Source organism: Pocillopora damicornis, chromosome 1 (genome assembly GCF_964200805.1).
Source record: "Pocillopora damicornis chromosome 1, jaPocDami1.2, whole genome shotgun sequence".
Classification (NCBI taxonomy): domain Eukaryota; kingdom Metazoa; phylum Cnidaria; class Anthozoa; order Scleractinia; family Pocilloporidae; genus Pocillopora; species Pocillopora damicornis.
In genome coordinates this window covers 37,157,109-37,167,802 of record NC_142670.1, presented here as the reverse complement: position 1 = coordinate 37,167,802, position 10,694 = coordinate 37,157,109, and the positions used below count along the sequence as shown (strand labels likewise).

Genomic DNA, 10,694 nt, shown 5'->3' with positions numbered 1-10,694 from the left:
GTCTCACTCAAGAAACTTATCAATCTCCCCTTTAGTCCATCTAAGCTAGGCCCTTATAAATTGTGTTAGCCTATTTTTTGGCATAAAAAACGAGCATTGTTTTTGTTCTTTGTGTTAAAGTAGCACTACAAGTCAGCATAATTTCACTGAGGTTTTTTGAAAGAAGAATTATCAGAGTCAGATGTACGAGGTCTCTAAGACTGATTTTTTTTAAGCTCGGTCAATGGTTTAGTCTATTTTCGGTTTTGCAATGTCCTGGTGGCAGAAGATCTCCGCAAAACTGAGTCGTTTGTCAACTAAAGGATTGAGAACACCGGAAGTAAAGATTGTATCAGTCCCGGTTCCAGCTTTCACGGTGAAAAAAATAGCGTTTAAGGGAAACGTGATACTAACATAATACATTTTGACATGTTAACTCGCCGCTTCTAGTCTAAAATGAAGTGCAGTAGTAATTGTGTTTTATCAGAGCAAGAGTCCAAACGTCCATGAGATTAATAAAACAACTCCTTATGATTCCACATGAGAAATTGAAAATAAGAGAACACCTTAGGTGAAACCCACGTTATGCAACTCTAGTCAATTTGAGGTCAACAGACAGATTTCCGGTCTCCAATCCTGAGCGTATTACGTTTACAAGTAACTCATTCGTGACAGAGGAATAAGATAAACAGGAAACTTTAGCCACTTCAGTCACTCGGGAAGTGCAAATCTTCAGGGGAAGAAAACAAGTACGTCAGTTTTCTTACACGTTTATTATAAACGTTGTTCAGTAGAAGAGCCCGAAAGTCCCGAAAAGCTACAATGGACTCTACATAGAGAGCTCACAGAAAAAGGACAGACGACGTCTTTCGAAAGAGCTCATCGGTTCTTTCGTTTATTTCAATTCTACTGATTGTTGCGCTGTTCCTGAGGATGGAGATGATCAACAAGCGAACGCAAATCAATGAAGTGCGTATTTTAGCCGTTGAAAGTCGCATGAAGACGACAAGTGAAGCAGACAAAAACGTCGAGGACAAGCTGAAAACGATTACAGGTACATTCAAATACAAAACTATTTACTTTGATCCAAACAACGTTAATTTGAAGTATGATATGAATTAATTTAGCTTCTATAATTCGATTCCCCGTAAGGAAGAATAGGAAATGACGAAAATGGCAAAACCGCCTTAATTGACCTGGTGTTTATTTATGAGCTCCAAATGTTTGATGAGAACTGACCATGAACTTTTCGATATGATGGAGATCATGACAGGCTGTAGTCATGTGAAAAACCCATATCATTTTGGCAAGATGATCAGGTCAGTATTTGTTGTACAACGGGTTCATAATCTCAACCTACATACCTAAGACTACAAAAAACAATACACAAACTTAACAAACTAAAAGTGAAGTTCAAGTTGGCAAGATGTAACAGTTGCTCGTGATGCTTCTCTTTTTCATGTAAAGAAAGGATATTAATATGACTAAAATATAACATTGCATAACCTTTGATGGTTTATGCGGAAACATGACTTGATAAAATTATCTCAACTATCATTGAAATGGCAACGTTTTAATGGTCCTGTACGAAATATTCAGAGAGGATTGTTCTAATTGGTTATGAGCCGATGAAATAAGAAAATTAATTTAAAAAGGTATGATTAGGCTGCTTAATGTTGAACAAAGTTCGTTTAATACTTAGATATATAATTTCCAAATCACACATCTTAAGGAACCAGTCATATTTTTTCGTCTGGGGGGGAGGGGAGAAGGTCGGGGGTTTATGGTTGTGCCACAATAAATTTTATTCGGGCTCTTTAGTATTTTAACTTTCTCCCTTATTCTTGGTTTTCACCCAAGTTACTTTTGTCTTGACGGCGATTGCTATGCACCATGTTGGTGCTCAAGCAAATAGTTACAAATGCGCTTGTAGTTAGGTGAAAGTGAAAAAGTAGAAATGATTCTTTGTGTAGTTTTCGGCTGTGGCACCAGAACTGATCAGGACAAAGGAATTGGATTTTATCGAATACCATCAGTTGTTAAAAGTTAGTCTTCCTTCGAAGAAGAATTGAAAACAGAGAGGAGAGAGAACTGGATACAATCGATAAGTCGCGGCGACGCGATATAAGAAAAAAGGTAAAGACAGACCGGCACGGACTCCCTAGGTGGCTTTCGAGGTTGCGTCGCATTATCTCCTTTAAATTATATTTTTGCTCTCACAAGCATGTCTTAAAGGAATTACCCTTTGGTAAGAGATGATCGGAGGTTTCGTAAAATTTGTTTTCAGCAGGGGGTTATTGTGCATCAGACTCAAATGCTCCATGTTTGTTTTAAATTTTTAACTGCCGGGTGGTACGTTATGACAAAAGGCAATAAACGTTCGTGACCTTTCGGCTTTTGTGTATGTTTAAGGGCCGATTGTCAAGAGGCAAAGTTGATACCTGACAGAGACCTTTCTGTGATGTTTTCTGGGCACCCTCTTGCTTTGAGGCGTTGTTTGATTTTCAAACGGCCCTCTTCAAATGTTTTTTCGAAGAGTTAGTTCTGAACAATCTTATTGCTACGCCTTTAATGAAATCATGTTGTACGCCTGGTGGGTGGCACGAGGCGAAGTACGTAAACTGGAATTAAGGTCTCGGCCGGCTTTTAATGGGTTTTGATGTACAAGATGGAATCTTTTGCAAATCAAAATGAAAAGCACAGGTATTCTAAGGAGAATATTCTCTTGTGATTCTGGATTTTTTTCACCAGAAATATTCATAAAACAAAGTATTTGAGAGAGGGCACTGTAGAGATGGCAATATATTTGCACACCTGAGGTGGGCACCAACATGGTGGACGCTTAATTTGCATAGATGAATGACCGTCAATTTTCTACAGCCCCCCTTTTACATTCTGTTAGTGACCACTGATCCTCCCCTCTGTTCCCGATGAAAACCACGTGATTCCCACAAAATCCCCCGATCCCAACCCCTCGCGACCAATAATGACTGGCCAATAGATTTGTCCTTTGTGACTTACCAAATGGTCTTTTTGCATTAAAGACGATGATGTTTAATGCAGAATTAAATTGTTTTAAAACAAATAGTGAAGCTCCCGTACCCCAGGATAAATATGTTTTTTTTTCCAAAATATTTAAAACTCTTGACCATTATTTTTCCACTTGTTTCACACAAAGATTTCGAAAGTGTTATGAGAAAACATCCAGCGGATCATCGCAAAAGAGAGAAAAGAAATATTGCTCCAAATCCAACGGCAGGAACTGTAACTTTACAACAAATCCACCAAGAAATAAACAACAAGTTCATTGAAGTTTGTAACTCCTCAGACAGAATATGCCAGGCAGGACCCCCGGGACCCGCAGGAGCCCTTGGGTATCCCGGATATAAGGGAGAAAAAGGGGCCTCTGAAAAGGTAGGACCACCAGGCCCATCGGGGCCTATTGGGGCTCCAGGCGTGGGTGGCAAAAGAGGACCTGTGGGACCTCAAGGAGTAAAGGGCGACAAAGGCGACAAAGGATCTGTTGGAGCTCCCGGAATTAAAGGAGATACTGGAGCGAAGGGTCGTCACGGACAAAAGGGATCTATTGGCTTAAAAGGGAACAAAGGCATCAGAGGATTGGTTGGTATTCAGGGACCAAAGGGAGAATGTGTTGTTCCACCGAAGATCATTGTGTCTTTATCAACGAGACAGCAACATTCTTCTGTTGGGTTCAAGGCCAGACGTCGTCCAAAATAACATGGAGTAAGCTCGGAGGCACTCTATATGATGCTACCGCGAAAGACGGTGCGCTTCGAATCAAAAGCGTTCAAAGGTCACATAAGGGGTCGTATATGTGTACAGCTCATACCGGTCTAGGAATTTTCAGAATCGCAGGCAGTTTACTCGTAAAAGGTAGAATCTTTAGCTTTAAATACTTTCCAACCTTGTATTCAAAAATTTAGGTAGTCAGCGTCTGCAACTCTCAAGTCATGTGTCATAGACTGAGTCACCCCTCCTGACGCGCAAGACAAAGAATAAAACTGAAGGGAATGTAAAAATTTCTCAATCGAATACTACGACCCAATCTGATCCTCGCGACAAAAACATTATTCCTAAATCATTTTTTTATTTCATTTTTCATGTGATTTTATCATCTATTAGAGGAAAGTGAAATTAAAGTGAACTTCTGATACTACCGAGTGTAATCCTTTTTGCGAGACGCTTACTTTTTCCTATTGCTTTTCCTTCAAATTGATAATCTGCGCGCGACAAAATTTTCAATTTTCAAAAACCTACGCAAACTGCATATATCTGAGATTATTTGTGGTCTCCTATTTTGTTTGTTAACTTGATGATCTTCTTTTTGTTTAGAGGTACCACAGTTTACTAACAAACCTCCACCGAAGGTCGTTGTAGAACAAGGAACAACTGTAACCCTCTGCTGCGTGGCCACAGGCTTGCCTCGTCCTAAAGTTGAATGGGCTAGGCATCAAAGGTCTACTTTGTTCTCTCCGTTTTTCCAGGAAGACGGATGTCTCGCAGTAAATACCGCAAAAACACATGATGAAGAAGACTACGTCTGTCCAGCCACAAACAGCTTTGGGTTATCGGAAACAATAACCACGGTGATTGCTACGAAATTAACTAGTATTATAACAGTTATTACTTTGAGTACTTTTCAACTGTACATCCAAAACACATTTCTTCCCCATGTTGTTTATGACAAACTGGACAGGAAAATGTTTGACAAAAGTCTTAGAATGGTAAGCACATTCTTTTACTTTTAATCAAAAACTCAAGCTGTGTAAAAATGTGTTTATTCAGTTTGACTTGAAAGTTCTTGAAATTTTGTGTTCCGTCTCTAGATAGTTCTTGTGACCTTATTCAGCATGGACCTTCTCGCAAAACTGATGGGATGTACTACCTACGAGCTAAAAACACTCAACCAGCCTTTCCTGTAAGTCTGATCCGTATTAAATATAGTACGTATTCCTCTCTCAAAATAACGGCAATGCAGCCGAGCCAGTCAGCAAACTTGATTAGAAAAGTTAAATCTTCAACTGAAATAACGGTTCAAGGCTGTATTCATGCAGTAACTGGAAACTTCCAAGTAAGAACTATGATGCAAAGAGAGTGGAGACCGTTTTCTAAGAATGCTTTACGCATTTCGTTGACATGGCTAAAAAAGGTTTCTCTCGCATGGTCAGAGTCTCATTCAACCTGGTTTCTCTTTGGCACTTTGAAGGACCTCGTAGGCGTCTTGATGTTGGCTAATATTGCATTATCTTACACCTGGCCGTTACATATCAACCCTTTTTAAACAAATTATTTTGCAACAACAACAAAATCGCTCCACGAACATAAAAAGGTCAAAAATTAACCAATGAAGCACAATGTGAACTTTTCCTCTTGTTTTCACGGACCCTCTCGCGAAACTACCGCGATGTACCACGTACGCGATAAAAACACTCAACTAGCCTTTCCTGTAAGTCTAAACCGAAGAAAAATGTAATATATATTCTTCCCCTAAATAACGGCAATGCAGCCATGCCGGTCGGAAACCTTGATAAGAATAGTTAAATCTCCAACTAAAATAACGATTCAAGGCTGCATTCACGCAACAACTGGAAACTTTCAGACGAGAACTATGATGCAAAGAGAGAGAGAGCAACAGAGACTCTATGGTGAGTAAGGCCCATTACGCAGTTCAAAAAACATGACGCTCAAGACACTGATGACCCTAGAGGTCTGCAGAACGCATGTTATATAGGAACTCCTTAATAAGCCTTTCTAATCAAAGTGTCTCTGGTTGAGCATTGGAGCGCGGGATCCGAACGTCTGAAGTTCCATTCCTCATGGGGACTCAGAAATTTTCTTTTTCCTACGCTTGTGACAAGACGAAAAAAGATGTTTCTCTATTTCTTCCCCGAGCTCAAGACTTACAATCTTTTTTAATGTTCTTGTAACAAAATATTTAAATTGTTAAAATATATATATTTTTAAGACATGAAACAATGCATTTTTCCACGGTTCGGTATCAGTGAAGCACTCATTTTTTTTTTTTTTTTTTTTTTTTTTACTGCAGGTCTACTGCGAATTGACAACAGACGGTAGAGGCTGGACTCTTATTTCCCGCTTTTTAAATAATGACGTCAAGAACTGGATGGCTGACACTGGCCATTGGTGGTACGACCGTCAAGTTTCCACTGGAAGGACACAGAGGCCCTTTAGAAACACTGACATGATCTCACCAGCATTTTGGTTGGTCAGAGGAAGCGAATTTAAGGTCACGCGTATTGACGACCCTAGTCACACCCCTCTGTTACAGACCACAGGTAACTGTTTGGGTGGACAAACATTCCGATCTAAAATCACAAGTTATGGCGACTTTAGAAATGGCAAAGTCTGGGCCATTAATCGGTGTCTGGGAAGTTGTACGGTTCAATATGGCGGACAGTACAAGTCAACAGACGGGTTTCAACAGGCTGATTGCAGTGGAAGCATCCAAAGCTAAGTGCTGACAAGATCGGCTTCTGGTGTGACTATGGTAGTGGGGATGGATCAGTGATGATGATTGGTGGAGGAGGTAGCTGTGCACGTGCTGATCATGGGATTGGGATCACAGAAACTGCCGCTGCTTCTTTCGTTGAAGATGGTGGTAGTGAAACTGAATATGACTTTGGTTTTGATGGTGAAAAAAATAAAGCTCCATCCTAGTCCTACTCGTTGAACTTATGGATCCGTTAAAACATTATAAGATCTTTCTTTTTCAAACTTAGTTCAGAACTGAAGACCGCTGAAAAGAAAGATGTTACCTGTTTCTTGTCACCTTATTATCCAAGTTTAATTTTCAAAACGTAAATAAAAACTTATACCCTCACTGTGGTACATGGGGAGTGGAAGGGGTTAGTTGGAACCCTGCCATGCGTTTTCGTTACATTGCAATATTTTGAAAAGTTTTTACCTTTAATAGATAGCCTTATGTCGTCCACAAGATGTTGTTAATATTATGGGATTCGTATGCAAATTTCGCTGCTGAGACTCGGTGACGTCATCTGACATGGCAGACTTTTTTCAGATTTTTTCTTTGCCTGGCCCCGTATATTGTACTTTCTTGTTTGTAGCGCGTTGTGGAAAGAGTACAATATCTGTGTCATCTGTTTGTCTTCCAAAAAGTAGATTGAGAACTATATTTCTAGTATCTAGAGTAAACCAATCACGATGTGAACAAAATATAAATCTTTACGCTTGATATGTAACATGCATCTTACCTCAATGTTTTTTTAAACATAAATTAAATTTAATCTAAGTCGACTCCTTCTATGTTTATAAATGCAGGAATACTACTCGGGCTTGTCCGCCTCCACAATAATGTAAATCATATTCCTTTTTTAGCTGTTGTTTGAATGTAGTAGAAAATTCATTAGAGTTCATTTAGTGGGATTCTCATGGAAAGAAATTTCTCGAGATCTGAAACAGAGTTTTCCAATATGGACATGTCAACGGCTTATACTTCCGAAAATAGTGTATGCAAAACTACTAGATCTAGAGTATCCACGTGTAAAGGCTTATGGACAAACAAGAGACCACAAAAAGAAGAGGAAAAAACGGGAAACACTTGCATTTGAAACATGGGAAAAGTTAAAAAGGAAATCAAGGTTTACATTTCACCCGCTAAATCGATACCTGCAGGACCAATAGTGCCCATTATCTGTTTGTTTTCTAACAATACATATAAAACGTCGGATATTAACAACAAAACGCACAAATGCAACGTCTCTATAGCATTTTCTGCCAATAAACAATCTTGTTTTAACGTTTCATTTCAGGAGAACACCTCGTCTCATTCCATTGGTATAAACGGGTAATATCGCAGAAAATAATGAACCATGTAATCTTTTTTGGCGTTAACTACCTCTAGAACTGGTTATTTGGAAGAGAAACCAGATAATTAACATGAAAGATGTTGGGAATTGCGCCTGAATGTTTCTCGAACGAAAAAAAGCATATGCCAAACAATCACATTTCAAAATCGTGAGCGTGGGTTGTTAACTGATCTATCCTAGGCGGCATAGACAACCACGCTTTAAATAATTTATTACGCTGAAAAAGCCAAATAACATTAAAAATTTACTGCTTTGCGTTACAGAAACAAACGAGGGCAGTGGTCTTCTAATGGTCGTTGAATTAGGACCCAAAACCTTGATGTCTAGTCGCGCAACATCCTAAAATCGTCAGCAGTTAACGAAGCGTCTGTCGCTGTATATATTTCAGTTGTATATGATGTATTTGAAAGATCAATGCTTCCTTTTCACGATGCTTCCCTTTGGTTTTGCGTCTGTTCTTTTCTTCTCATGGTTTCATTGCCGGGCTGTTGCAGACCAAGGTGACATAATTATTATCATGTTACTAGTTATATAGTAAACTGGATATTTTTTCTGGAATAGCATTCAAAGCTTTCAGATGAACTATATTTTCGGTTCATTTTTGGTCATGTTACGCTAAAGGCTGCCATCTCCCTCGTATCCCCATGGCATTCTTTCACACCTGCTTCAGAATGCAGTAAAGATCATTTTTTTCCTCGAAAATACCGGATTGGGAAAAAGTTTTAGCTTGTGTCTTGGGTGAATTGTTATCAAGACACACATTAACTTGTTCATCACAGGCGGAGTCCTATCATGAGATGATTAACAACTTTACGCTCGAAAGGTCAGCCTTTAAACTCTTTACGGTGGCCAATTTACGCTTTAAAATCAGTCGATAACACTAAATTACCTTGGTGTAATATGATTCGACTGTTTTAGATATGAGATATCGAAATGTAAACACTTGAAAACTGCATGAAGGAGATAAAAAAAAAACACTTCTTACTGATCAATAATTCAAAGTTTTCAGTGAGGCTTCCTGCTAATTAAATGGTAAAGAAAAATTTCAGACCAAATATATATCAATCAACGATATCTCATCAATTGATATGTGATCTTTTACAACAAATAATAATTAGCCCTTAGGATTTTACCATATCGTTTCACGCTCATGTAAGTTCTTCATACTTTGTTATAAAATTGTTTAATTCAAATGCTGGAGAACTAAACAGATTTCGGTGGCCTGGTGAAGATAGCATATAACTTCGACTTCCAATTCACTTTGGATTCCTTAAACTTTCAAGGAAATATTTCCATGTACTAGAGAAAATTCTGGTTATTCTACCACATGCTTCTCATGCATGGCACGTAAAGCGTATTAGAGTGACTCCTGATTAAAAATATTGATATACTTCTTAACGATCAATAATTCAAATTCGGCTTCCTGTATATGCTAATTAAATGATATAGACAAATTTCAGTCTAGATGTGCATAAATTTACGACAGGTTTTCAATTGATGTATGATCTGTTACCGAAAAAATAATAACTAACCCTTACAATTTTACCATATCGTTTTACACTTTGGCAAGTTCCTCTCAATTTGTTATAAAATTGCTTAATTCAAATACCAGGGAACTGATCAAATTTCGGTGGCCTGGTGAAGATAGCATATAACTTCGACTTCAAAATACAGTTTGGACTCTCTGAACTTTCAAGGAACTATTTCCATGCACCGGTGAAAATAGTTTTTCTAGCGCATTCCTCTCATGGTACGTAAAGTGTTTTAGACTGAAACCTGATTAAAGATATTAATATACTTCTTACTGATCAATAATCCTAAGTTTTCATCAAGAGTAGGCTTCCTCTCTATGCTCATTAAGAAAATTGACCAGGATCTCCTTTCGACCGTTCAAACTTCGTTTTCTTTATCTTCTACGTTGAGGATTTTAGGTTTTCATAACAACTAAATGGAGAATAGATGCCGAGTTGTCCTAAACGTTACGTAAACGCTTGCGCGCTTGCGTGACTTACAAAGTAAACAAAGGTGATCGAAAGGCGTTTTCTAGATAATTTTCGTTGAAACATCTGGTCATGAACTACGCACAGTGTGGAGACGATCAAAATTGGCAAGTTCCTTTCAATTTGTTATAAAATTGCTTCATTCAAATAGCAGGGAGCTTTTCAAATTTCGGTAGCCTGATGAAGAAAGCATGTAAGTTCGACTTCGAAATGCGGTTTGGACTCTAACTTTCAAGGAACTATTTCCATGCACTAGGGAAATAGTTTTTCTACCGCATACTTCTCATGGTACGTAAAGCGTTTTAAACTGAATCCTGATTAAAGTTATTTATATACTTCTTACTGATCAATAATTCAAAGTTTTCAACAAGAGTCGGCTTTCAGTCTATTAAGTGCCGCTCTCGCTAATAGCGGTCGTCTCGACTTCCCTTCAAAAAAAAGTTTTCTTTGATTTTTTTTTTTTTTTGCCCATGAAAAGGGTTTTAGGACACATGTTATAAAAATAGTTTAGTTGTTCTCCAATTCACTTTTTTTTGCGTCGCGACAAGCCGGAAATGATTTTTGGCTAGATCACCGGTGTGGACAGCGATCGAAAGTGTAAATTTTAGTTAGTTCACAGCCAAAATATGGAAACTTCATCTGAAACCTATTTTTCATACCAGCGTGATCAGAGAAGACCCTGCTCCTCGATCTTAATTTGAAAATAAAAAAAAAACTCACCGATTTGTACGAAAGAATTCTCGGAAAAATACAGGCGTTAATCGGGCTAAAAAAGCATATCAATGCACAGTTTATACACCATTGAGATCACCGATTGCCTCAAACGCGCGGGTATATCTCTAACCTT

At 38.4% G+C, this 10,694-nt stretch overlaps 2 pseudogenes across 2 annotated transcripts; both read left to right on the top strand.

Annotated features, from left to right (window-relative positions):
* Window positions 1-2,677: 2,677 nt before the first annotated feature.
* On the top strand, window positions 2,678-6,062 carry LOC149053623 (uncharacterized; annotated as a pseudogene). Its single transcript, XR_016180027.1, has 5 exons — window positions 2,678-3,873; window positions 4,333-4,724; window positions 4,827-4,918; window positions 5,568-5,645; window positions 6,047-6,062. The product of XR_016180027.1 is annotated as an uncharacterized LOC149053623 (transcript).
* LOC149053622 (uncharacterized) lies at window positions 5,993-6,842 on the top strand (annotated as a pseudogene). Its single transcript, XR_016187757.1, has one exon. The product of XR_016187757.1 is annotated as an uncharacterized LOC149053622 (transcript).
* Window positions 6,843-10,694: the final 3,852 nt, after the last annotated feature.